The sequence below is a fragment of the Amphiprion ocellaris genome, unplaced genomic scaffold (assembly GCF_022539595.1).
Source record: "Amphiprion ocellaris isolate individual 3 ecotype Okinawa unplaced genomic scaffold, ASM2253959v1 Aocel_unscaffolded126, whole genome shotgun sequence".
Lineage (NCBI taxonomy): Eukaryota > Metazoa > Chordata > Actinopteri > Pomacentridae > Amphiprion > Amphiprion ocellaris.
Window position 1 is genome coordinate 1 of NW_026559285.1, and position 25,016 is coordinate 25,016.

General features: G+C 39.5%; 1 pseudogene; it reads right to left on the reverse strand.

The window, feature by feature from the left end:
* Positions 1–15,694: 15,694 nt before the first annotated feature.
* LOC111588197 (alanine aminotransferase 2-like) lies at positions 15,695–23,814 on the reverse strand (annotated as a pseudogene).
* Between the last annotated feature and the right edge of the window lie 1,202 nt (positions 23,815–25,016).

The following is a 25,016-nucleotide window of genomic DNA, read 5'->3' on the forward strand; positions in this document are numbered from 1 at the left end:
AAAAAAAAAAACATGAATTTTGGCGCAAAAAAAACGCCTTACTATACTATGTCGAAAAAAAATGCGATTTTTCAAACATGTTGTAAAAACGTGCCATATGATGAAATAATGTAAAGGAGGGCGTGAAAAACACTCCAGAAAGGTTTTCTTTGAAAAAAAAATCATCATGAATTTTGGCGCAAAAAACGCTATTTTTCATACCAAAGGCTATACTATGATGTTTTCTAAGAGACATACGATGTTTGTTCTGGCCCTGGGCCGCTGCACTCTTCCTCTGTTGTTTTCTGGATTGTACTCAGCTGCATGCCTTCGTCCACCCGGTCTCCGCTGAGTCGTCCCGCCTGCTTTCTCTGGAGCTGAAGCTGGATTGGAACAGACCAAAGTACAGTCCAATCACGATGCCAGCTGCCTCTCAAAAGGCTCCTTCATCTGGCGGAACTTCTTCTGAGTGGAAGCTGAGCTGGCCCGGCACAACTTTGGAGATGTGTTCCAGTGGTTGGTGGATGTGTAGGGAGATAGAGGGGGACCTTTGACTTGTTCAGAAAGGAAAACAGGAAACCCATTGGTAGTTTTAGTTTAGGGTGCTACTGCGGAGTGTTTTTGGGCTTGAAGAGGTGAACAGGAAGAGGTTTTTTTCGAATTATCTTTTACTTTGTTCCTGGTTGGAATGCCCATCAATGTCAACATGAAGTTCACTTTTAGTTCGGTGCATTTATTTTTATTTTACTAACACCCATTTGCTTTTAACCCCCTCACACGTTGTGTTGTAAGTTTACTCTTTCAGATAAATACTCGTCTCACCCTCTGAAAACCAGCGTTTGGACTGTTTTTGTCTTGCTCCTCACCTACTTCAGACAGCCGGGACAAAACAATGTTTTGTGGACCAAAGGAAAAAAAAAAACATGAATTTTGGCACAAAAAAAACGCCTTACTATACTATGTCGAAAAAAAATGCGATTTTTCAAACATGTTGTAAAAACGTGCCATATGATGAAATAATGTAAAGGAGGGACGTGAAAAACACTCCAGAAAGGTTTTCTTTGAAAAAAAAATCATCATGAATTTTGGCGCAGAAAAACGATATTTTTTCATACCAAAGGCTATACTATGATGTTTTCTAAGAGACATACGATGGTACTCTGTTTGTTCTGGCCTGCGGCCGCTGCACTCTTCCTCTGTTGTTTTCTGGATTGTACTCAGCTGCATGCCTTCGTCCACCCGGTCTCCGCTGAGTCGTCCCGCCTGCCTGTCTCTGGAGCTGGAAGCTGGATTGGAACAGACCAAAGTACAGTCCAATCACGATGCCAGCTGCCTCTCAAAAGGCTCCTTCATCTGGCGGAACTTCTTCTGAGTGGAAGCTGAGCTGGCCCGGCACAACTTTGGAGATGTGTTCCAGTGGTTGGTGGATTGTGTAGGGAGATAGAGAGGGACCTTTGACTTGTTCAGAAAGGAAAACAGGGAAACCCATTGGTAGTTTTAGTTTTAGGGTGCTACTGCCGGAGTGTTTTTGGGCTTGAAAGAGGTGAACAGGAAGAGGTTTTTTTCGAATTATCTTTTACTTTGTTCCTGGTTGAATGCCCATCAATGTCAACATGAAGTTCACTTTTAGTTCGGTGTATTTATTTTTATTTTACTAACACCCCATTTGCCTTTTAAACCCCCCTCACACGTTGTGTTGTAAGTTTAACTCTCTTCAGATAAATACTCGTCTCACCCTCTGGAAAACCAGCGTTTGGACTGTTTTTGTCTTGCTCCTCACCTACTTCAGACAGCCGGGACAAAACAATGTTTTGTGGACCAAAGGCTATACCATGACGTTTTGAGAGCGACATACTATACTGTGATGATTTTTGGGACGACATGCTATACTATGACGTTTTATAGACCAAAGGCTATACTATGACATTTTCAGAGCGACATTGCAATACTATGACGGTTTTTAGAGCGACATGCTATACAATGATGTTTTTTTGGAACAAAGGCTATACTATGACGTTTTTAAGAGCGACATGCTATGCTATGACGTTTTTAGAGTGACATGCTATACTGTGACGTTTCAAGAAACGACATGCTATACGATGATGTTTTTTGGGCGACCATGCCTATACTATGACGTATTTAGAGCGACATGCTATACTATGACGTTTTTTGGGCGGACATGCTATACTATGAAGTTTTTAGAGCAACATGCTATACTATGACGTTTTTAGAGCGACATGCTATACTATGACGTTTTTTAGAGGCGACATGCCTATACTATGACGTTTTTATTTGGGCGACATGCTATACCATGATGTTTTTAGAGCGACATGCTATACTATGACGTTTTTTAGAGCGACATGCTGTACTATGACGTTTCAAGAGCGACATGCTATACTATGACGTTTTTTAGAGCGACATGCTATACTATGACGTTTTTAGAGCGACATGATATACTATGATGTTCTTTGGAAGACTAAGACGTTTTTTGGACTCAAAAGGCTTATACTATGACGTTTTTTAGAGCGACATGCTGTACTGTGACGTTTCACGAGCGACATGCTATAGGATGACGTTTTTTAAATGATATGCTATACTATGATGTTTTTTGGACTAAAGGCTATACTATGATGTTCTTAGAGTGACATGCTATACTATGACGTTATTTGGACCACAGGCAATACTATGACGTTTTTAGAGTGACATGCTATACTATGACGTTTTTAGAGCAACATGCTATACTATGACGTCTTTCAAGCAACATGCTTATACTATGACGTTTTTAGAGCAACATGCTATACTATGACGTCTTTCGAGCAACATGCTATACTATGACGTTTTTTAGAGCAACATGCTATACTGTGATGTTTCAAGAGCGACATGCTATTCGATGACGTTTTTTGGACGACCTGCCATACAATGACGTTTTTTGAGCCACATGCTATACGATATTTTTTGGACCAAAGGCTATATTATGACGGTTTTAGATCGACATGCTATAGTATGACGTTTTAGAGCGACATGCTATACTCTGACGTTTTTAGAGCGACATGCTACACTATGACATTTTTTGAGCCAAACGCTATACTATGACTTTTTTTTGGTGACATGCTATACTGTGACGCTTTTAGAGTTCCATGCTAAACTATGATGTTTGTTGGACCAAAGGCTATACTATGACGTTTTTTGAGCGACATGGTATACTATGACTTTTTTAGAGCGACATGCTATACTATGACGTTTTTTGGGCGACATGCTATACTATGACGTTTTTTGGGTGACATGCTATACTATGACGTTTTTTTGGACCAAACGCTATACTATGACTTTTTTTTTGGTGACATGCTATACTGTGACGCTTTTAGAGTGACATGCTAAACTATGATGTTTGTTGGACCAAAGGCTATAGTATGACGTTTTTTGAGCGACATGCTATACTGTGACATTTTTAGAGTGACACGCTATACTATGATATTTTGTTGAACCACATGCTAAACTATGACGTTTGTTGGACTAAAAGCTACACTATGACATTTTTTGAGCGACATGCTATACTATGACGTATTTAGAGCGACATGCTATACTATGACGTTTCAAGAACGACATGCTATACGATGACGTTTTTTGGGCGACATGCTATACTATGACGTATTTAGAGCGACATGCTATACTATGACGTTTTTAGACCAAAGGCTAATACTATGACGTTTTTAGAGGGACATGCTATACTATGACATTTTTAGAATGACATGCTATACTATGACGTTTTTTGGGTGACATGCTATACTATGACGTTTTTAGAGCGACATGCTATACCATGATGTTTTTTGGACGACAGACTATGCTATGACGCTTCTTGGACCAAAGGATATACTATGTTTTTAGAGCGACATGCTATACTGTAATGTTTTTTGGACGACATGGTATACTATGATATTTTTTGGGTGACATGATATACTATGACGTTTTTTGGACCAAAGGCCATACTATGACGTTTTTAGAGCAACATGCTATACTATGACGTTTGTTGGGCGACACTCTATACCATAGGCTTTTTAAACTGACATATTTCTATGAAGTTTTTTTTGTTTTAGATTTTTTTGTTTTTTAGCAACATATAAGAATTTGAACAGTTTTAAAAATTACTATAATTTTACTTGTGCAATGAAATATTATTCTATGGCATTTTTTAGATGACATATACTCTGATGTTTTCTTAAAAAACATACTATTTTGACAATATACTGCATTATGACATTTTTTTGAACCACATATCATACATGACAATTTTAGGCAACATTCTATCATTTTGCACTTTTTGAACCACATAATAATCAGTTGGGTTTTTCTGCCGACATGCTATACTATGAACTACAGGCCATACTATGTTATTCTTGAAAAGTATACTATACTTTGACATTTTCTGAACTACATCCTATACTATGGCGTTATACACAGAGTGCTTTGGTAACATGTTGATTTATAATCTAGATTTTTTTCTGTTTTGTTTTTGACGGGATTACCACAGACCTGACCGTGAACACCGTTGACACCCACCCGAGGGAGACGCTGCCTAAGATCTCAAGCTGCTTGTTCGTGGTCTTTCTGGTCCTGCTCCAGAACGCCTTCATCAACTACGTCTTCTTTTGAAGAGGCCCTCAGATGCTGCAATCTCTGACCTTAAGGAGGGAATTGCTACTTTCACTCTGTAACAAGGACGGCGTTTATTTTAAAGACCTAGCTCCTGGCGGCTTTGAGTGAAAGTTTAACAACCATCAAAACGGAACTACAGACAGTTAAATCTGAGCTGTCGGTCAGCATTTCAAACATCAAGTCCGACCCGGCTGCCCTAAAGCACGATGTGGGTGAAACGGAAACTTCACTCTCCACATCACCGACGACATCGTCACACTCCAAAGCAGAGCACCTGTCTGCTGAATTTTTAAAAGTGGACTATAAATGTGAAGAATGTGAGCAGCAGCAGACTGTGAGCAGCGGAACAGATGTGATCAGAAAGAAGTCATTTTCTTTTTTCTTTTCTTTCTGGTTGACTTGATGCTGTCAGATGCAGATGTTGGAGCTGATTCTGATCTTTCAGGATTAAAAAAAGCTGCTTTTCCTTCACAGGCCTTTTCAGGAAATTATTCTCTCAGGTTTTCTCTGCTATTTATATTTTTATTATCTGTGATTATTTCATTATTTCTTTATTGTAAAAATAAAGTTTGAGGCATAAAGACTATTTAGTTATTGTAATCCTGAAATCTTTGATGTAGCAGAAATAAACTTCCATTTTCCTTCTTGTACTTCTGATACTAGAACTAAACCTATCTTCAACATGGATCATCTGCTTTTAATGAATCAGCAGCAACATCACAACAACAAATGAGACTATTTTCAAAAAAATAATGAAACTGATGTCATTTAAAACTATCAGTCTGTTTTAGGTGTCAAATTAAAGCTGATTACTGACAACTAGAACATTAACGTTACTGTTTTAATCACATTTAAGTTTCCTGAACGTTACATTAATGTCAACCAGCCACAGTTTTATGAACTTAATGAACCACATTACAGGAACACAACACACTATAGCTGTTTACATGAAACTCAACACATTAGCTTGATGCTACGTTAGCTTCAATCAGGCTACGACTGAGCAGCTATCTCGGTTAGCATCGCTAACATTAAAGCTAATATTTACTATGCTAACTTTCTTCTCTGGTCAACACACACTGAAACAAACTCCACCAACATCTGGAGTGCATGGTACACATTACATCTGACACTAAAGCTGCATATAAAGTATATTAAAAGCGGCACCGATACGAAAATAAACATTTACTTACCGAACTATCAGAGACCTTTCAGTGTCTGCTGGTAGAATCAGCCGAAGGTAGAAAACTGGTTAAAACAAGCCAACGGGCAGGAAAACTGTCTGTGGAAAATGTTCTGTTACTCAACTGATAAATAAACCAACAGTTATTATATCAGAATTAATCCAAACAAGGAGAGCAGAGTCTCTGCTGCTTTCTCCATAGGACCTGTCAATCATTCCAGTCCTGACTGTCAATCAAGTAGTCCCGCCCCCTGGCTTCGCAAAACTTTAATGCTCTATAAAAAAATCAATATTGATTTATTTTAAGTTCGGCCACCTGATCTCTCATTTTGACCATGAAAAACTCACGAAAAAAAATGTATGTACAGTCTGCACCGTAATCTGTTTGGCTCCACACTTGCTGATGACAACTTCCGGTCTCAGAAAATGAAAAAACTGACTTTTTTTCGTTTCTGTCTCTTTACTGATTTTACTTTCTTGTTATTCTAAATATAAAACGAAAATCAAAGCATTTTTTTAAAAAATCGCATATCCCTTTTTGATTATAAAAAGGAAAAACGCCTTGTATTTCAATTTAAATTTTTGTATTTTAAAACGAAAATCAAATAACCACTTGTTTTTTGTTTTTCAATACCCGTTTTCAGAACGGAAAATCCAATTACCAGATCCGTACACGGACCGTGGTGGATGTCTGGTGTGTGTGTGGGCTGTGTGTCTGAATGTTTTTGCAAAAAAAAAAAAAAAAAAAAAAAAAAAGGTGGGACTGAAACGAGTGAGAGCTCGTATCTGTGCAGGCTGCAGCCGAAAACTACAGTTGTAGTTGTCGGCTGAAAAACTACAACTCCCGGCAACAACGTCACTTCCTGTTGATGGGGACGAGAGCCTCTCGGGTATGGACACATAAGAAGCATGTGACAGGTCATGGCCACAACGTGATCACGCTTATTTCAACGTAAGAAGTCCCCCAAATACCGGTGGTCTGGTTTGTAAAGAGTTTTGTTGTGTGCACTTTATTGTGTATTTTTACAAACCCATCACTGCAACGAAAAAGCACCCTGAGACCTGGTGAATGTGTGAAATGTTAGTGTAACTCCCCAGATTTTATATGCAAAAAGAATTATCGATCTATCTTATCTGGTTTAAAATCTACAGCCAATCAAAAATCAATATGCAAAACGTAGCGCCGGCGCTACGCTGGGTTCTAAAGGGTTAAAAGATGTGCAGACTGCTTTGGTTGGTTTAAATAAAGAGGTTCAGAGAACTTACACCAATCAGCCACAACAGTACAACCACTGACAGGTGAAGAGAACAACATCAATCATCTTATCTCATAATATCTCATAATGCAGCGTTCTGCTGTTAAACCTTGAGTCCTGACATTCATGTGAATGTTTGACATGTACCATCCACCTAAACATTGCAGGTCAAGCAACCACCCATGGCAGCAGCAGTCCTTGATGCCAGTTGCCACGCTTAGCAGTGTCATTGTACCCCGACACACCGCAGAAACTGCTCAGGAGTGGGCTGGGAAACACGACAGAGCTAAGCTGTTCACTGGGGTTCCACACTCCCCACATCCAAATCTTATTGAGCATCTGTGGGATGTGCCAGGATAAGCTTGATCTTGGTAGATCCCACCCTGCAACCCACAGAACAGAATTCCCCAGAGGTCCTGTGTCCATACCCCACTGGGTCAGAGGAGTTTTAGCAGCATAAAGGAGGCCAACACAATATTAGGCAGGTGGTCATGATGTTATGCCTTATGGTTGTATATTGATCTACTGTAGGGATGTTCTCCTCTAATACCAAAGAAAACCTTCCTACCAGTCCAGTCCATATCATACGTTACTAAAGAGTTCTATCTAGTGGACAAATGGAGTCATTACATCCTCAAAAGGCTGACCCAGTGACCCAGAATGAAATTCATTTCAGGAAATATTGCACAAAGTGGCATGTGTGTCTCATTATTATTTCAAATACATGTGAGTTATATCTTTAAAAGGTAGGCATGAAGCACCAGCACTGACCACATAGTTGTTTCCTCGGTCAGAAATCAACTTTGAGTCTCAAGTCTCTTTGAGTCTTTCAAGCAAACATTGATGAAAATATCTTCAGATTATTCAGATTAAATCAAATTGTGAACTTCACAAAGCCCCAGCTTTACATCACAGTGTAAATGGGTTTGCAGTTTTTTTTTTCCTGTGTGTCATCAGTCAATAAGTCAAAGTGCAGATGAAGTTTATAGGTGTGATGTAGTCTCTAGTGCCACTATAATGTAATTCATAGTCAGTAGTAACTCAGTAAGAAGTCTATGGGTTTATTTTGATCTACAAAACCTGACTATAGCATTTTTCTATTTCCACTGATCATCTGTGGAAGAAGCAACATTTTATCATGTCTGTACTGAGCAACCAACAGAAGCTTCTTTCACTTTTCACTTCCGTTTATTTATAACCTTCCCGTGCCCTGTCTAATAAATACTAAGAAATTACACTGAAAAGGTTCTTCATAATCATCTTCAGTTGTGCCCTGAGACTAAACAGGTGGATGTATTCCCAGACACACAGTATCCATACACTGACATACAGCCTGTCATAATGCATGACATGCAAAATGCGTCATAGTCTTTGTTGGTCAAAGTAACTTCTGACTCAAAGTCTTTTATGGTTTCTCCTTTTGAAGCTTTTATATTGATAAATGTGTCACTGACCATAGAATTTAATGCCAGAACTCTGAACCTATACAATGCTGAGAAGCACTCTGTAGCTCATTGAGTCATTCTGAACCAGATTTTGGCTGAAGTCAAGGTTAGTGGAGATGATGCATCTCTTAATAGTGCTGATTTGCACATTTAAACAGATGTGAAGCTTCCATACTGCCCCAATGAATTCAACTAGAGACTTTGATTGCATCTATAATAGCAAAGGGCAAAACTAGAGAGATGTGACCGTCCTACTGGTCACTCTGACAGTGCCAAACATGGGAAGGTAGAGGGATGGAGGGGAGGCTGACAGACTGCCTCTACTAATGGTTATAGGCAAATGCTTAGCTAAAGTATTCTCATCGAATTTAGTTGATTCATTTCCTCAAATTGTAACGTTGTCTAGTCTTTGACATCAGATCCATCACCTCAAACTCTGTTTCCTGCCTTCACATGCCTGTGATTCAGCTTCTCCTCCCCCCTCAGAGCCACAGCGGACTCCCAAAGTGTCATTTTTTAATAAATTTTTAAAAATACAACACAATTGATATATTAATTATTATCAGGTTCAATTTAGTGACTCAAAACATCAGATTGAACCAGTAGTTTCTGTACAGAAAACAAAATGGCAGGACTACAAGGTTTCTACAGCATATGTCTCCGAGGAGAAACCCTGATGCCCCTCAGCACTGTGATCTGTACGCCAGAAAAGATCTCGGACTGCTGGAGGGAGGCCAGACCACAGCATGGTATGTGGTTTATTGACAGAAGTCACTGGAAAACAGCCTTCACAGAGATTTGATAATCTTGCATGAAATTTGACCTCAGCACTGAGAGTGTGGTAGATGCTGGTTCCACAGCCTTCTGTCCATCTACCATCTTATTAGGTGAGAGGATGAACATATTCATGAAGCTCATCAGAGTTGGATACAAGCTAAAGTCAATATAACAATCGAGTTCACAAAAAGCCCTCTGTTTTAGCAATGAGTACAGAAATATTAACAGGATGCCATCTTTTACAGACCACATATTGACTGTCAGAAGTCTGAGGAATAAGCTGAAGTTAAATAAACCTGTAATATTAATTAGAATGAATGGAAAAAATAAAAGAAATTGTGTTGTGCTTTAATTGTTAGGAGCGCTATCCCCATTTTTAATGTAGGTGTAATAGTCTTTTTTCTGTTCTGAGTCGGTACGATCTGTGCGTTCTTAATATAACTGCTTGGGATGCAAACAGCAGCGCTTACCAGGCACAGAGGCTCTGCTGCATTTGGTCCGCTATAGTGAATGGCATGACACTACAGTTTTAAAGTGATTGCACCTGGCTTGTCAAGACAGGTATCTGCCACAGCACCGGAACAAAGGTTTAGTTTAATCACACATCCTGTCAGGTGTACTTGATATAACCCAGACTTCTACTTAAAATTGAAGTTTTTTATTCTTTCAGTCTGAACACGTACAGCTGGATCTAGGAGAATCAGGGATGAACCGTATCTGTGTCATGTCATTTCTGAATCGCCGCTGCATGAATAGGGTGTATTTTATTACTCATACAGCCCTTCATATGCCCAACCAATCATATCACACATCATAGAAGCCCAGGGCCTCCACTTATCTCTATGGCATTGGCTTCACTTTTAAGCAGCCTGTAATGGAAACATTGCTCTGACAGCTTAGCTTGTATAAAGCCATCGATGAATTATAGAATCATCAAAGAATTGGTAGCAGAGAATGTACGTGTGTGTGTGTATATATATATATATATATATATATATAAAAATTCAATTGAATATATTTATTACATTTTCTTTTAAGTTTTACTGACCTTTAAATGCCCATGTTGCCCTGCTGTGGATGCTGGATTGTGCTGTGCTACTTTGGGAGTCTTAGTGGGCAGTGGATTACTTCTCCCTCATCTGCTTATTCTTGTTCCTAAAACTGAGAAAGTGGTGGATTGGTTTTCAGACTGTTAAGGAGATTTTAAATGTTAAACAAATACCAGGTACATACGAAGAGTGTCTTTTCTGAGTTTTATTGGATGCACCTGCATAAGTGGACCCATTCACTGAGTAATGCCCATGGCTGGATGAGTCTCAGCTCTCTAAATAAACTTCTTCATGCACTGTCACAAAAGTTCAGTCTCCCCACTGGACGGCATGCTTGATTGTCACCAAAATGGGTTCCACCTGATCAATCAGGTACTATTTAGTTAGTTGTCAGGTTAAACCGTCAGGTCCCAGGATATAAATTTCCTGTTTGACCAAAATGCGTTACACTCTGCCAAATTTTAGAAGTGTTACCATGGCCAAGAGTAAGGGTGGAAAAGCTACTCTTTCAGAGTCTCAGATTTGTGCACAGGCCATTGCTGTCTGAAACGCAGGAAAACTTCATCAGCAGGTAGCTCAAACCCTTGGGAGAAGTATCCACTGGGTGCAGTAGTGGTGGCAAAGGGACAACAAAGAAGCCTCACTCAGAACGTCCATCTGGCCTAACTGCAAGAGCCAAGGATCTGATGAGAAAGGCCAAGGGTAAAAGACACCAGTCATGCCAGCAAGTCATCTTGAAGATGTTTTTAAGAGCACTGTGCATTGTTGTTTAACAAAAACATTGGGGCTGAAAGTTTACAAGAACCAACATACCCCACAACTCAAACTGCAAAAGGAGAAGAGACTGACTTTTGCAAAGAAGTACATCACTGATTCCAAAAGACTGGGAGAACTGGATTTTCTGTGACAAATGCCCTCTGCTTATTTCTGACACCCAACAGTCAAAACAACCATATCTATAAATGATAATGAAAAAGTACCATCTTCTGACCAGTGAAATTCAGTGCCCATAGTATGTTTGTGGGAATATGTCCACTTCAGGTCTCTCGGAGCTGCACATTATACTTCCTGCTACCACTGTTATTGTATAATGTTACACCAACAACATTCTACCACCAGTTGTGGCCAGGAGGAAAAAGTCCTGGCCTCTGACTGTGTCATGGGGGCAGGTTGGAGAACCCAAGAGCAGACACAGATCAGGCTGAGAGACAGAAGGTTCAAATAAATTTATTCTTTTACCAAAAACAAATTGAACTCAAGAAAGAATAGGAAACTAAATTGGGGAAGAACTAAACTAAACTTCATACAGAAATATGCAAAACCCTAACAAAAAAATACCTACTAAGCCCAACACATAAATCTAAGAAAAAACCCAAACAGTAAAAACTAAAGTAAACAACCAGTGTACTCACAAAAACCACAGGCGCTAAACTAAAGTAGCAAGCAAGCACAGGGAATCCAGAAGCTGGAGGGAGACAGAACCCCTGGGAATACAGGGGAGAGCTGGGTCCAAATGTGGCAATTGCAGTCTAATGAAAGAGCTGATCTTATATTGCAGGAGGTGATTACTGACAGCTGTGCTAATCACTGCAGCTGTCTCCACTTGCTGCAATCAGCAGACTGCAGGTAAACAGAGCAACAGGGAGACAGAAGGGAGAGAGAGAGAGAGAGAGAGAGACAGGAAGACAGATGCAGAAAGAGGGAGCCAGAGAAACAGACAGGACAAAACAGACAGACAGATGCAGAGGGACAAGGAGGGAAGTGGAGGGAGAAGGACAGGGGCTGGAGCAGGGATCATGACAGACTGAAAGAAAAATGTTTAACAGACGTTAAGAATTGTTTTTTATGCTAGATGGTGCCGCTGCTCACACTGCCTGCGTGACTCAGCAATGGTGTTCTGAGCATCTTCCTGGTTTTCTGCATAAGGAGGAATGGTCACCAAACTCCTCTGACCTCAACCCAACTGAGAACTGTTGGGGAATCCTGAACAGTCGCATCTTCACCAGTCCACCACTGACCACCACGAAACAGCTCAACTCTCGGGCTGTGTGAGAGTGGGGGAAGATAGAACCATCCACAATCAAGAACATCGTACGTTTCATGCCTGAAAGACTGAAAGCCATGATCAAGATGAAAAGAGGAAATACTGATTATTGAATAAACTGATTATATTGCATATGCAGTCTTTGAGCTTTGTTTTTCTGGGGAGAACGAACTTCTGGGGCATGGTGTGCATGAGTAAATGATCACATAAGTGAATGACAAACAAGCAGATTTCACATGTAAATGATGGAGGACATCCTGCTCACTTCTCAGTCCCTGAATCAGACAAAACTAAAACAAAAAAAGTAACAATCAAGAAATGATTTACGCTTTCTGTCAATAAATAAAATATGGTTAAATTTCAACCTGTTCAAGATGGAGTGGTCAAATAAAGTAACCATTTTTATAATATAAAGTGTTTTTTTTTTTCAAAATGTCTCTTGTTCAGTAGATTTATCAGTCTGACCTGTTGTAATGCTTAATTAGAAAGTCCTTACATTCAGGACTGTGACGTGTCATTAAAGCCAGTTATGTCATCTAGTGGTCCTAATAAAAAACAGGTTTATAAACTAAAGCCTACGGCAGATTACCGTGAGAACTGACATCTAAACAACTGACGTGGATGTACGTTAACATTATGTTCCTGCAGATATAGTAATGTTGCCAGGAGGAAAGTTCCAGGTTCATTGATTAACTCCACCTCAAACTTCCTCTACATGCTCACTAAAGAGATACTGTTGGATGATTTTATTAATGTTTTCAAAGCACTTAGTGTCTCTTCTCAGAACTAACCCAGACAGCGAACAGGAATAAACAAGTGAGTGAATCATCTACTGTATGAGCTGCTGCTCATGTCTGATAGGAGAGCAGGAAGGACAGGAGAGCTGTTCAGAGTTCAACTGGATTTAATGAAAGCAGATTGACATTGAGCTTTTACCAATAACCCTGCTATAGAACAGAATAACACTATAACCATGGTAACCGTACACAAAGATGGCAACTGTGCCATAAAATATTTAGATGGTACAAAAAAACAACTAAAAACTCAACAACTGGACTGAAATGTTTTTAGTTTTTGCAACAAAGATAATTAAAATCAAATGGCTAAAATTATAGACTATAAATGATTACACACTTTTGTCAAAGGACTAACAATAAATCTAAATTAGGCACTAAAGTCAGCATTAGTCAACCTGGGCAAGCTGGTAGGTAATGTTAGATCAATCAGTCATCAGTGATAACTCCAGTTTTATGTTACTGTGAGATGTGTAGACAAATGTTAGATTCTTTGTAAAACTGTCCCCTGACAAATTACACAGTGGTAAGCTGCCACAGCCGAGGTAATTAATAGAAAACACCTGGAAGTTTCATAGTCTGCTGAACTATTTGGTAGGTTATTATGGGGTTTTTTTGTTTGTTTGTTTTGTTTTTTCTTTTGCTTTGAATTTTTCAATAGTGACTTTGGCATTTTTTGTTTGTTCGCTTTTTTTTTTCTCACTGTAATATCAGAGAAACCCTTGGACCGATTTGTCCAAAATGATTCCATTTTTCATTTATTCACAAATCTCTGTAATACATATTCTGTTCATTCCCAACAGTCACTAAATACATCATTTAGTGTCTCTGCTAACAGCTGTTGAGCTACGCCTAGTCCTTTATCTCATCTAGACAATGTATATATTGCATATATTTCTGTATTGTTTGCAGAAGTTAGCATACATTAGATGGAACTCATTTATTTTCACTGTAGAAATTTTAGAGCCAGTTATGATGGGTAATTTGCTCTCTGACCCTGACATGTAATGGCAGGGGGTAAATATGTACAGTATAGTGGAAATACAGAGTTATTTCAGACACTGATAATAGGGGCATTTTTGTGTAGTTATTAATGAATATTGTTCATACACATGTAGTGAGAAGCTTCTCACTACATGTGTATGAACAAAATTCATTAATCTGTGTTGCTTGCATTTTCATTTTGAGAAAAAAATGTTGCATATTTTTGCCGAAGAAAGAAATGATTTGTCACAAGCATCCATCCATTTTCTTCCACTCAGCCGGGGTCAGGTCATTGGTGACAGCAGGCTAATCAAAATTCCAGACGTCTCTCTTGCCAGCAGCGCTTTCTAGTCCCTCCTGCCTGCAAACCCTCTAAAGAAAGGCACCCCGGAAGCATCCTGATCAGATCCCCAAACCACCTGAGCAGGCTCTTTCTGATGCAAAGGAGCAGCAACGCTTCTCCAAGTTCCCTCCAGCTGTTAAAGCTCTTCACCAGGTCTCTGAGGCTGAGCCCAGCCACTCTACCAAGGAAACTCATTTAGACTACTTGTATCAATGATCTCATTTGTTTGTTTACTATTCAGAGCTCACGCCCATACGTGAGGGTTGGAATGTAAACTGACTGGTAAATCGAGAGCTTTGGCTTCCAGCTCAGCTCCCTCTCCACCATAATACTCTGGTACAATGCCCGCAATTAATGCTGATGCTGCACTAACCCATCTGCTCATCTCACACTCCAAGTTCTCATCACCCGTGAACAAAATCCCAAGATACTCGGGAAGCAAATTGCCCCTGACCCTGCCAGAGAACCATTAACTATCATTGTGGCTGCTTCAAACTTGTCTACAATGTGCTCCTGTGAGCAACTATTACAGCTTCATTATACCTGCAAAACCACATAGTCTGCAAAAAGCACAGATGCAAATTAGATTCCCAAACCGAACACCTTCCTCCCCTCGGCTGCTCATTGAGATGTTGTTAATCAATATCACAAACAGGATCAGAGAAAAGTGGCAGCAGCCAGTGGAAACGTTCTTCAACTGTGCGCAAAGAACCAAATGCAGCTCTCACTTTGGTTGTACAAGGATCAGATGGCTCATAGCAATCACCTGGTACTTACTGCCACCAGTGCCCTTCACAGGGCTGTAGGCTTTATTCAGCTCCACAAAACACGTACAGGCTGGATAGTCAAACTTAAAGGACCTCTGTAAGGGTAAAGTGCTGGTCCAGTGTTCCAGGACAGCCCACTGATCCACCACTTACAGGGAAAGGCATTAGGGTCTGGAGTGGTGCAAACTGCATAGAGGCCCCTGACCCCTGGCATCACAGTCACAGTGCAGTGAAAGTTTAATGAGAAAGAGTGCATCAGACTGTGACGGAACGAGCAAAATATTCTCTGAAGCCTGATCTGCAGACTGGAACTCTGAAAACTGGAAAGAAAACTATTATTTAATCTGTTGAGGTTGTAAAACTCTTTCCAGGCCGTTGAGCTCGATGCAGCTGCTGTGTCGTTCCACCAACCAGCACAAGATGAAAAGGTAGTAGGAACTCACACACTTACATTTTCTGTACATATTGATTTATTTCCATATTCTACATTTTTATATACACTACAGTTCAAAAGTTTGGGGTCACTTAGAAATGTCCTTATTTTTGAACGAAATCAAGTTTTTTTTCAATGAAGATAACAAAAAATTAATCAGAAATACAGTCTTGACATTGTTAATGTGGTAAATGACTATTCTAGCTGGAAACAGCTGATTTTTAATGGAATATCTCCATAGGGGTACAGAGGAACATTTCCAGCAACCATCACTCCTGTGTTCTAATGCTACATTGTGTTAGCTAATGGTGTTGAAAGGCTAATTGACGATTAGAAAACCCTTGTGCAGTTATGTTAGCACATGAATAAAAGTGTGAATTTTCATGGAAAACATGAAATTGCCTGGGTGACACCAACGTTTTGAACAGTAGTGTGTATCTAGCATGAAATCCTACAGTCTCATATGTGGTCTACTATGTTGTTATAATGTTGTTATAGTGCTACAGCATAAAGTATGTTCACATGTCCTCTGGCAAAAGAACCAACTGGTGGTGAGACGCAGCTCAAACTATGCAGTACCATGTATTTCAACTTTCATTTTTGTACTATTGTTCTTTTTTCTATTCTGTTAAATGCTTTTTAATGAAGATTTTTTTTTACAATACTCCTCTATGACTTTCTTATCCGACTCTTCTGCTCTTTATTCATTTTCTTTCTCTTCTGTTCAGCATCCAAACTCTTTTCAAACCCACCAATTGATTCATAAAACAGAGCCTCAGCTTTGAGTCAAAACAGACAGTGTATGCATTCCTGATGTACAAAATGGGGATCAAGTACAGAAATACACTAATTATCAAAGGAGAAAATGCTTGTGTCTGAGTATTTTTCTCAGTGTAATTGTCAAATATCAATTTCATAAGGACTTAAAACAATTGATACTTTGAGGATGAAGATGATTTCTATATTAAGAAGCCTCTTTCAGGAAAAATGAGATGGGGGAAAACTGCAGGTTGATCTTTTCCTCCTTGTTATTATCCTTCTGACTTTAGTCGGGGTCACAGTGGCCGTCCATGAGGCAAAGGTGAAAGGAACAGAGGCGAGTCAGGACCTCCTCCATGGTGTCAGGAGGAACAAGGACACATAACCTATGAGACAGAAGACACAAGACAAACACCTTTTGGAGAAAATGCAACATACAGTGCCATGTTAATGTGGTTCTATCATTTTTGGTCTCTCACCTCACATGGTGGCTGCTGGTTGTTCCACCGTGGTGCCCTGCACCCACAAACACACCCTCCTCTTCCAGTAACTTCTGACAGTACAGAACATCTGCTTCCACTTCCAGCATCTAAAACAGACACCACGATAAGAGAGAAACAGGAATACTTGACAAAGTAATTCATTATTTAACTGTTATTTGCAGGGGCTGCACAGTGGTGAGGTGGGTAGCACTGTCGCCTTGCATCTAGAAGATTCCTGGTTCATGTGGATCTTTCTGCATGGAGTTTGCATGTTCTCCCTGTGCATGCGTGGGTTTTCTCCAGGTTCTCCAGCTTCCTCCCACAGTCCAAAAACATGCTGAGGTTAATTGGTGATTCTAAATTGTCTGTAGGTGTAAATGTGAGTTGTTGTTTGTCTTTATGTGTAGCCCTGTGACAGACTGGTGACCTGTCCAGGTGTCCCCTGCCTTCACCCTCAGTCAGCTGGGATAGACTCCAGCCCCCCACGACTCGGATGGATGGATGGATGGATGGATGGATGGATGGATGGATGGATGGATGGATGGATGGATACTTTCTGCAGCACCAACTGTTGTGTAGATGGTGGCGTTTCTATTTTTTAAATTTTTTTTATTTAAACCAAGCTGCTCACTGACCAGATCTAAGGACTGTATCATACAAGCGTAGGCCTCAAAATGTCACCAACTTACAAGTTTCAAATCTGTGAAATCCTAAGTTTCTAAGTAAGGCTTATTAATTTTATAAGTGCATTTTGGTCTAAAATAGGCACATGTGTATCTTTTTCAGAGCAACAAGCAGTAGCAGTGACTATTATATCTATTACAAATGAATCCATACTGTACACTGTATCTCCAACTAACCTGGTGTCTTTGAACTCGTTCCATACTGCTGTTCATTTAGGACCCTATTGTGTCACATTTGAACAAGTACTCATATAATTTAGAAAGGACTTTAACAACAGTCAATCAAAGCTAATATTCACTAAGCTAAACATATAGCAGATGGAAAACATGAAACAGCATGCATGGAAATAAAAAAGACTTCTTGCTGCGCTTGATAAAATCTTAGGCTGTTGTGATAGGATTGCTAAACCATGTAAAAACTTTAGTCTTTTACCACATCACACTACATTTTTTTACATGAACATGAAGGTTCTTGTGACGTTTCCCATCTTGGCTAGCTGCGTAAACTCAGATGGTAAATGCAGACGTGGATAAAGGTAGATTCCCCCCATCGCTGGCTGGCAGCTGATCCCTGGTAGATCACTCAGGAGCTCCAGAGCCCGCTGAGCATTCTGGGACAGAGTGGTCCGAGTGAGGAAGGTCTCCTTTGGTGAACAGAACAACAGAAAGCTGATTTTAAGGAGTGATATAATGCTGAATGCCAGCCACTCTTGCAGACCTCCTTGTTAGCTTACCTGTGTGTGTGTGTCATATGAAGGGTCTCCAGGCTTTGGTGGGTTGAGCATGAGGTCCAGAGCAAGCTGCACATGGCACAGTGCACAGCATGGTATCAACAAAATGCATCACCTCTGGGTCCATGTTGACTATCTCCATGTACCCTGCCCTCTGACCACACCTAGGACACAGATAACAGATTTATTTGGTTTATTCAATCATTTATTACACCTTTTAATTAGACATTAGACATTTTAATTAGACTAAGCACTGCCAACACGGTTACTGAGCAAGTATTTAATGTCCTATATTTCCAATGGAAATGAATTAATTAGGAAATTTAAGAGTCTTCTTCAGTTCAAGCCAGTTACCCTGGTTCTCTAAATCAACCCTCTAAACACTAAGCAGTTCCTAGGCATTTTTTTCTTTTTTCAGTGTGGCTATAATATAATAAATATCAAAACTAACAGTCCTGTACTTCTATAGAAGCCATGGAGTCTTTTGTGCAGGGTGACAAAGTGATACTGACATAAATTATACAAAATAAAAGTCCAATTTCTTTGATTATTTGCTTTGCAAAAACTAAAAAAAAAATAATAATAATAAGATAAATAAACAAATGGAATGAACATGTCCAACATTTTTCTAAGCGTGCACAGATGTTAACTACACAAAGTCCACATTGTAGAGACATTTTGTTATTGACATTTTTACAGCTTCTACAAAGTTGGTGTTTTTCACAGTAACTCCACAAAGATGTTTTACCATGCTGAATTTATCTTCTAACAACTGCTGCATTGACATTATTGATTATGTTTGTTGTTTTTGTTTTATTTATTTTTTGGTCTTCTCACTGTCTCTTGTCGTCCCCTCTGCCTGCAGTTCACTTTGAAATTCCCTCAATTCTTGCCACACAACTGTTGGTCACAGCTGAGTCAGACATGTCTTCTCAGTTGCTCTGTGTAATAGAGATTTATTTATTTATTCTGTTTTTTTTTTTTTTGTTTTTTTTTACAGGATCCCCACAAACTGTTTATTTATTTATTTTTGCATTTTGGAATAAGGCACGTAGAATAAAGTGATTCTGATTAAATATCAGGATTACATTTATTAAGCTTAGATTTGGTTGGCTGCACATCACACATGATACATTAACATATGTGTTTGTCTATTTCTGGGTCAGATAAAGGGAGTAATTTGAGGATTTTTTCAAAGCCCATCAGCAGGTTTGGAGGTTCAGCCTGTTAAACAGAACAACATAAAATCAGGTGAAAATGGTTGAAGACTGTGACTTGAAGAAAGGCTGAGAGCCACTGAGTCTAATTGCACTGTAAGGTGGAATAATGCATTATCACTTTCTGTAATTCAATGAGATGTGCTGACAGTTAAAAAAAAAAAAAAAAAAAAAAACCTTCTACTCTGCGTGTCTATGAAGGATGTAAGATAGTGTTGATGATTCTGAGACAGACTCACTCTGCTATGCAGGAGCAGGACAAAGAGTGGGAGGAGACCAGCTCCACAGTCTCTGCATACTCTTTGCCCATCTCAAACAGGACTCTCTTATAGGAAATAAACTCTCTGTCCAGTCCAGTCACGCTGTCCTGGTAAACCTGGAGGGCAGAAGAAAAGCACTGATGGATAAAGAAAACTGACAGTTCTTGAATTAAAGTCCAATCTGAGGACAGAGTGCATAGACACCTCATCAACAAACAGTAGGAGTCCCTCAGCTGCTGCAAACCGAATCACTTCCTCTATTGATTCCCTGCTTTGCACGTGGCCTAGAAGGACAAACAGCAGTATTAATAGTGAGTAATGTTTATTTATTTTACCTGTTGCATGCTGGTTTCCTGTGGGGTTTCCTGGGTTGCTGATGTAAATTGCTCTGGGCTGGCAGCGCCCCCTAGCAGTAGTCACAGCTCGGTGCAGCTCGTCCAGGTCTACAGCCCAACCTCGCTCCTCCACCAGCCGGTAGGGCACCAGAGCCACCTCACCCTCATCCAGCAGAGTAGGCAGTGTGTGTGGGGAGGGCATGGGGGTCAGCACCCCTGTCTGAATCTCCCCCTCTCCACTGGCCAGCAGCCTCACAATAATCTAAACACAGTAATCCACAATTATGCTGTTTATTTGTGTAATTTTCCACTCAGGACTTTAAAGGATTTTACAGCCATGTTTTCTTTTCTTATTTTTGGTTATTGTTTATTAGATAATTAATGGCTGCACAGTGGTGAGGTGGTTGGCACTGTTGCCTTGCAGCTACAAGATCCCCGGCTTGCGTCTAGACCTGGGCCTGGGATCTTTCTGCATGGAGTTTACATGTTCTCCCTGTGCATGTGTGGATTCTCCGGCTTCCTCTCACAGTCCAAAAACATGCTGAGGTTAATTGGTGATTCTAAATTGTCCATAGGTGTGAATGTGAGTGTGATTGTTTGTTTCTATATGTAGCCCTGTGATAAGACTAATGACCTGTCCAGAGTGTCCCCTGCCTTCACCCTCAGTCAGCTGGGATAGACTCCAGACCCCTGCGACCCTAATGAGGATTAAGAGATGTATAGGTAATGGATGGATGGATGAATTGATTAGACAAGCTTTTAGAAATTAAACAGTGCTTTAAAACATTATTAGACTACCTGTCATAACGAGAAGTTTTTGAAATCTGTCAAAAATTGGTTTCAAGCTAAAAATTGTATTGATATTTATTAGACAAATAACAAACTGGAACCACTACATAGTCCATTCAGATATTAACCAAACATCTTAATATTTTCTATGACCTACTTTGGCCCTGACAACGTCTTGCATTCTTACTGCCATTGTTTTCATGGACTTTTCCACAGTCTCTTTTGTTATTGAGTTTCGAACAGTTTCTAGCTGTTCCCAGAGACTTGCTTTGAATGGAATTTTTGTGCAATCTATTTTGGAATTCAATAATTCCCAGATCTGTTCAATAGGATTCTAGTCTGGACTTTGACTTGGCCAGTCCATCACTTCCAGTACTCCAGATTCCTTTTTCTTGGTCCAGTAGTCTCTGCACAGCTTTGAAATATGCTTGGAGTCATTGTCTTCTTGGTGTATGAACCCACGACTAATCAGATTCAATCCAGAAAGGACTGTGGTAGACCTTCTTGTTTATATCATCCATTTTAACTAATTCTGTAATTTAGTTAAATAGTGCACTAAGGCAGAGGGTCTACAGAGGTCAGAGTTCACCTGCAACAATATTTTTTACTCATTCTGTCAAAAATCTGTCCATCTTCCGCTTTACATTTTGTTCCTCCAACAGTTTCTCAAAGATCCTGTAAGGGGCTACTCTTCAGTTTAGATAATATGGCATATTATGTTGTTTACAAGCATCTTATTGTGTGACTGCTCTTGATTTTTCCTTGTCTGATTATGTTGCATTGACATTACTGTGATCGCAGGAGTCAGCAGTTATCTTTGTCAGCACAATTGTACTATAACTGATAGAAATGGTGGACAAAATGACAAATTATGGCCACAGTCATCCTTTAATTATCCCTTCAATAACAGTAAATGCTAGTAATAATTATAGTATCTTCATACCATCAGTGCCTTTTGAGAACCAGATGAAATAAAGACGTTTTTGGTGCATGAAGGAACTCCAGCATCTCGCTTTATGATGAACTCAGCGATGCTTTGCCTGACATGAAGCAGCCCAGAGGAAGCAGTGTATGAACCTAGGAGTCCAGTCATAAGGTATAATATTTGTATACATGTGCGTTAAACATCATTCTGTCAAGTGTTAGACTTTTTCACAAGCTTCACCCACACTTCCGCCATCGCAGGCCTCCAGCAGCCTCTGAGCTCTCAGCCTGACATCCAGAGGAAAGCTTTGGTCTGTCAGCAGCTCAGGGTACAAACACGCTGCCAAGACCTGACAATACAGGACAGAATCATGAATACATAAAAATAGTTTTGTTCACTCAAGAAAGTGCTTTCCTGAGGTAAAAATCTATTTATGTGCAGGATATCCAGTTCAAAAACACAACAGACAACATGGCTACAAAGCATATCACACAACACATGATAACAAAGACTTTAAATGTGTGCAAGGAGTCGCTTCCATAACTTTTATATCAACTGAATCGTGCAAAAGCACAAAACTAACCTGTCGAACAAATGAGACGGGCTTCATTCCTGCTCTGTGAGGATCACCTGAGCTGACATCCATCACCTCCTTAAAGGGTTTGTGCACCTTCTGCAGGAGAACACATGTTAAAGCAGGACACGGTCACATCCAGTTTGGACTGTAGACCTCCTCAAGGACGGGGCCAACATCACCACTTATCAGGTTCTTACAAAACAGTCTCTCTCCAGGCAGTTGAACAACAAAAACAACATCTTTAGTGTTGTAAAAGATGCAATTTCATCTTCTTTTGAGCATTTATTTATCCTGTGATCCCCACATTTCTTTTTTTGTTTTTTTTTTGAACATTTACACCTTGAGTCACTGACTTTGGGGTGACTGACCAGCTTTGAATCATGATTTAGGGGGGAGAGTATGATACGCTGGAATCATCATCAGTTTCCCTAAAGAATGTGTAGAGCAAAGCTATGTCCTCTCTTCTATTTTTCATGTTCTCATAACATTGTCCGCCTTGATTGAATGTCTCACTCTACCTCAAATTATCAGGATAAGACAAATTCTTATTACTCTTTTCTTGGCTATTTTCCATCAGTCAGTTTGTCCTCTTGGTCAGCAGTAACAGCTATCTAAATATCAAGCTTCTACTCCTGAGAAAAAGCTAACATTAGCATGTTACTGTGATTAGAGTAGGGCTAGCAAACAGCAAATAAAACATGGAATTAAAATGGTACCATTGATGTGTAAGCTGAGCCAATCAAGCCTTTGATAGTTTATCACCTATTATTGATGAATATGGCGCAGAAAATTGTAAACGAGAAGGTTTGTTATTCAAAAACTTTGAAGACCAAATGTCCTCTAATTCTGGAATGACTCTAGAAGTGGCAGACTCATGGGTGAAATGTGCGAGTGCCTCTAAGAAGCAAAAGAGAGGTTCAGATGCCTTCTAACGTAGGACCATGACTCGACCTGAGAATCTCCATAGGCATTTACTTACAAAAAAAAAAAAAAGCTGGATGAAAGACATCCTGGAGTGTCTCAAAACTTCAAGTGATCTGCATGGAAGACCAGGTGGCAATTTCTAAAACTGAGAAATTTACGGTATTTTGGCTACAACAAGCTTTAAATACCGCTTTCCCCCTTTAAATAAAAACATTGCATTAATAATGGAAGAGAAATGTATCTTTCTTAAGATTAGTTTGGTGATGAGGTTTTTGCTTCATTTTATTTTTTCTTTATCCTTCAAAAATGGCACTTACCTGTGTGATCTCCTGTGTAATGTGTTCAGCCAGACTTTGGAGAAAACTTTGTGGCGACACTCTGATTCCTCTCGCTCTGGGATTGATGTGTTGCAGGGAAGTCATTGTCTTTTCATGAAAACACTTTAAATGTCAAAACCTTTCACTTCAGTCTACTCGCTGTAATCTGAGGAGCTTAGATAGACACCGGGCGGGTTTCTGTAAAAGCTCCTTCCTTGTGTGCATAGAATAGAGGAGAATGCATAACTAGTGAATACTAAAAAGGTTAAAGTTTGATCCCTGTTTGATATTTAATGCTTTGTGCCTGTTCAGCATTGTGTTAGCAGCTTATGGGTCATTTCAGAATTGGAGGACATTTGGGCTTCCAAATTTTTGGAAAAATAAACTCTTTCACAATATTCTGCTCCATATTAATTACTAATAGGCAATAAATTATCAAAGGCTTGATTAGCTCAGTTTACAATCAAGGGTACCATTTTTATCTTATGTTTTGTTTAATCATAGTAACAGGGTTGACAATCCATGCTAATGTTTGGTCCAGGGACAGGTCAGAGAAGTGCAGAAACAGATCAGGCTGACAGACGGAAGTTTCAAATAAATTTATTCCTTATCAATAAACAATACTCAACTCAAGGAAGAACAGGAAACTAAACTGGGGAAAAACTAACCCAAACTTAATACAAAAATACGCAAAACCTTAACAAAAAGGATTGCATGGTAGAGTGAGACATTCAATCAAGGCTGACAATGTAAGGTTATGGTAAAAGGGTTGAGTGAATATTAATTATTATTTAAAATATTATATCGATTAAAAATATTTACCCACAATTACAAGAGACATCAATGAAAAAATAACAGCAAAAAAGAAGGAAATTTAAGTTTCATTTTAACAGTTTTTTTTAGATTCAGTTTGGTCATTGGTGGGTGGGACAATGTCCTCCAGTTCTGGAATGACCCTTTAAATGCCTGGTAATCCATTGCAATCTGTTTATGGATTATGAAAAGAAGCAATATTATTTCATGTAATAAGTTAATAATTGAAACATGTCGGGATATTTCCAACATTTGTCCTTATAGTATTGATTTTCTGAAAAGGCCATTTCTTCATTTATTTCATTGTGTTCATTTTTTAGTTATTTAGTACTAAACACTTTGGGGATCCCAGGGCTTAAACTAGACCAGAACCCACCAGACGTGAACTCTGTCCCCAAATTACACCCTATCAGAGCCCAGCTTCATTCCCCTCAGTATCACAGGATGACCAACCCATATAAAAAGACAAATGTCGAATGATGTCCTCTTTTCTTTAA